Below are 4387 nucleotides of genomic sequence, written 5' to 3' on the forward strand. Positions count from 1 at the left end.
ATGTAGCTGCCACACTGGTTAATGACCCTCTCAGACCACTACATTTTTGATGAACCCACTCAGCGCACATTGTACATTGAATGGAGTTCACTCCGACACCCTTCCTGCACACAGCACATGGCCACTTCCCAGTTCTTTCCACCTCACCACATGCTTTACCACTTGCCATCACCTTCGTCTTTCCGATATTCACCTTCAGACCTTTTGTCTCCATACATCCTTCCACTTGTTCATCTTTTCCTTCAGTCCATCCATACTTTCCGCAATCAACACCAGATCATCTGCATACAACAACTCCCACGGTAAACCCTCCTTTACATTCTGAGCCAGCACCTCCATCACAGCTACAAATAGTAGTGGACTTAGTACCGGCCCCTGATGCACTCCCACCTTCACCTCAAACTCACCACTGTTCCCGTCCTTCGTCCTTACAGCTGTGCGCGCTCTTTTGTACATTGCCATCACTACTCTGGTCAACCATTCCTCCACTCCTAACTTCCTCAATGCCCATGTCAATACTTTGCGTGGAACCCTATCGAATGCTTTCTCCAGATCAACAAACCCAAGAAACAACTTCTTCCTCTTCTCCATGTACTTCTCCTGCAACTGCCTCACAATAAAGAGCGCGTCTGTCGTTCCTCTTCCTGGCATAAATCCAAACTGCATTTCATCGATCTTCACCTTCTTCCTTATCCTCCTCTCCAACACCCTTTCCAATACCTTCATTCCATGCTCCAATAACTTTATCGCTCGGTACGAGCCACACTCCAGCGGGTCACCTTTCCCCTTGTATAGAGGGACGAGGATACTCAGTTCCCAATCCACTGGAATGCGGCCTTCTTTCACCACCAGATTACAGATCTCTGTAATTCTCTTCACACCCCAACTTCCTGCTGCCTTCAACATATCTCCCACAACTTCAGTCGGCCCTCCCGCTTTTCTACTCTTCATTGCTTTTGTCGCTTCCTCAACTTCCTTCTCGGTTATCTTCTCTGCCGGTCCTAAAACTTGGTTACTCTCTATGTTGCCAGCCCATTCATTCTCTGTATTCAACAGCATTTCCATATATCTTTTCCATCTTCCTTTAATTCCATCTGTGTCCACAACGATTTGTCCCACTTCATCCTTCAAGCAACTCACCCCCATCACATCACACCTCTCTTTCGCTATCTGCTTTGCAATCCTGAATACCGCTCTCTGACCCTCTTCCGAATCCAAGCGTTCTCCGATCATTTTCCTACATTCCTCCTGCACCTTTGCTACCTCTTTCTTTGCAGCCTTCTTGGCTGCCTGATAACTTTCATGCTCATTCTCGTTCCAAGCGCCCCTTCCCCAATGACCTTCTGCACGCTGCAGTTCTCGGCAATGCGTGCCGCGCGCTCGCGCTTTGTTATCTGGTTGCCACAACGCGTCTCTCCCTATCGTACTCAACTCTCGTACCAGTCCTTCTGAATGCGCTCTTTATACCACGAAGTTCTTCTGGCCAGTCCTCATATAATGAGTGCAGTTGCGTCAGTCCTTTTGAGGGCTTTGTGTCCGCGCTTTTATAAGCCAAGCCAGGGAATGCTCTCGAAGCCCCAACCACGCCCGGTCAGGCGATCTCCCCTCAGCCCTGGTTGGCTGGTGAGGGCTTACCGGCTCCGCCTTGATGGCTGCTTGACGTGGCCGCACCTCTATCCTTGCACTCCGCCCCCTTTTTCCGGGCTTCACCTCGTGGCGTTTGGGCTGCTTTGAGCGAGCCCAAGGGCAGCGAAGGCTGCTGGCCAAGGAGCGTAACAAATTGGGAGGGCCGATGGGGTATAGACTGAAGAGCGGTATAGCTCAGTGGCGTCGCTTGGAGTGAGGCTGCCAAAATGAACGAAAGGGGCCTACTCTTATTTGTTTGACACAACGCAGATGCAACTACTGGACATGGCCTTATCTAAACACATACTAAGAAATAACTACCGTCCTAATGTGACCTACGTGTTGCTTGTGGCCTATCTATGGGGTGCAACCTTTAACCTTTAATGATGTTATTTGTGTGGGTTCTCAAAACCGCAACAGTAGGTTTAATTCAGTTTTGATCTCTGGCAACACCAGTAAGAAATAATCAAGCATTGTATCAGTATTTCATAATCATGGGAGTAGCAATTAATAGCAATTAGTGCAAGCAAGCCTGGATCATCTAGATATACGCACCATTTGAGTATACACTATCACACAGAATAAATGCCACAGGAATGTCTCGGAGCGATGTTCGTCCGAGTTCATATAGAAGCCTCTCAGTGGTTGGAGACAGCATAACACCTTTGTTCAACTTAGACACAATTTCATTACATTCTCCCCGCCGTTAAAACTACACTTCCGCTAAGGCAGAAATCAAGCTAGCAGCACATAGTAGCAGAGTAATATCAGTGAGCAGCAGTTTCCAGTCCATGTCAGTCAGACCCAACCATAGTGATCAGGGCAGCGAATCTCTCTCCCGGCACGGGTCCGGTAACTACCGGGTACTACATCCCCAAGACCGGAGACCCCCGCGTCAGAGTAGCCGCCTAAATCGGGTGATGGCGGTGGCCCCACCAGGCTAGCCGGATCGGGTGCATGTAGCGGCGAGGAAACCGGCAGATACTCCATAGGCTGCTCAATGGGCGGATCAACGGAATCGTAAGCTGGTTCGTCAACTTCCCCGCATGGGGCCGGGTGGCGTACTGAGACCGTCGACTCCCGTCCATTGGGCAACAACACACGAGCGTGCTCGGGGTTAGCTTGGAGAACTTGCACCTTATCTACCAGCAGGTCATATTTACTCATGCGAACTGCCCATTTGAGAAAAGCCGGTCCCGGCTCAGCAAGCCAACCCGGTAAAGGTCGGGCACTACCCGAATACCTCGGGTAATGAAACATCCGTTGCTAGGGAGTTTGATTGGTAGCAGTACACAATAAAGTCCTGATAGAGTTTAATGCCCCGGGTAGTGACCAAGCCCATTTGTCTAGTCCTCGGCCGCGACTTAAGACTCAGAGTAACTGCCCTCCATATAATGCCATTAAAGCGTTTGACCTGTCCATTCGCCTGTGGCCTATACAGAGTAGTATAGCTTGAAGCAACATTATGCTGGAGCAAGAAGTTCCTCACGTCCTGGGACAAGAACACCGCCCCTCGATCGGTATGCACATAGGCCGGATTCCCATACATAGAAAACAAGTTCTGCAAGCACCGGATAACCGTAGCAGCCGACATATCTCCGCACAGGAAAGCAAAAGGGAATCTAGAGAACTCATCAACGATCGTGAGTAGAAAACGAGAATTACTCGAAGCCGGTGACGCCGGCAGTGGTCCTTTGAAATCCATCGCCAATCTCTCCGACGGCCTGGTGGCTTGGACTAGCGTGCCCATAGGAGGGTTGTAGAAGCGAGGTTTGAGTTCAGCGCATACGGAACAAGTGCGACAGAGCTGACGAATATCCTCAACGGAATAGGGCAAGTTACGACTGCGCACGTAATGAGCGAAACGCGTCACACCGGGATGGAACAAGGTGTCATGAAGAACGCGCAGGTCCTCAACAGAGGTGAGGCTCGCACACATCGCCGGCCGCGATAAAGCATCGGCAACAAGGTTATCCCGCCCTGGGCGATATTTGGTTGTGTAGCAGAAATCGGTGAGCTCGATCCACCAGCGAGTGATTTTCTCATTCTTAATGCGTTGAGCATGCTGTGTGTCGTACATAAATGCAACGCTCTTTTGATCTGTGATAATTTGGAAACATCGTCCAAGCAAATAGGGACGCCAACGCCTGATCGACTCAACGATGGCATACGCCTCCTTTTCGACTGACGAATGTCGCTGTTCCACGGAGGAGAGAGTCCTTGAAAAGAAGGCCACAGGGCGCCCCCCTTGAGAGAGCGTCGCAGCTATCGCATGATCCGACGCATCGCTTTCCAAAACAAAGGATTTATTTTCGTCAATCATCGACACAGCGGCGCCAGCGATGTCAGACTTAAGGCCATGAAAAGCGGCCTTGGCAGCGAGACTCATGGGGAACGCATCGCAGTCCACAAGTGGGCAGAGCTTCGCGGAAAATGTTTGAACCCACTTGGAATAATGAGCAAACAGCCCGAGAGCACGCTTCAAGGAAGCACGATCGCAGGGCGGGGCCATGTCGAGCAAGGGTCGCAGACGCTCCTTATCCGGAGCAACAGAGCCATGGGTCACGGTGTACCCCAGGAGATCTATCGTGCGAGCAGAGTAGCGACATTTAGCCTCATTCATAGTCATGTGATACCTGTGCGGTGTGCGCAACCTCGAGGAAGCGCTTCAGATTAGCATCATGATGTTCTTTGTCATACCCGCAAACCGTGAGATTATCCAGCTCAACAAAGACATCGGTTAAGTTCTCCTTAGCGATGA

Source organism: Myxine glutinosa, unplaced genomic scaffold (assembly GCF_964187855.1).
Source record: "Myxine glutinosa unplaced genomic scaffold, kmMyxGlut1.1 SCAFFOLD_2048, whole genome shotgun sequence".
In the NCBI taxonomy this organism is placed as follows: domain Eukaryota; kingdom Metazoa; phylum Chordata; class Myxini; order Myxiniformes; family Myxinidae; genus Myxine; species Myxine glutinosa.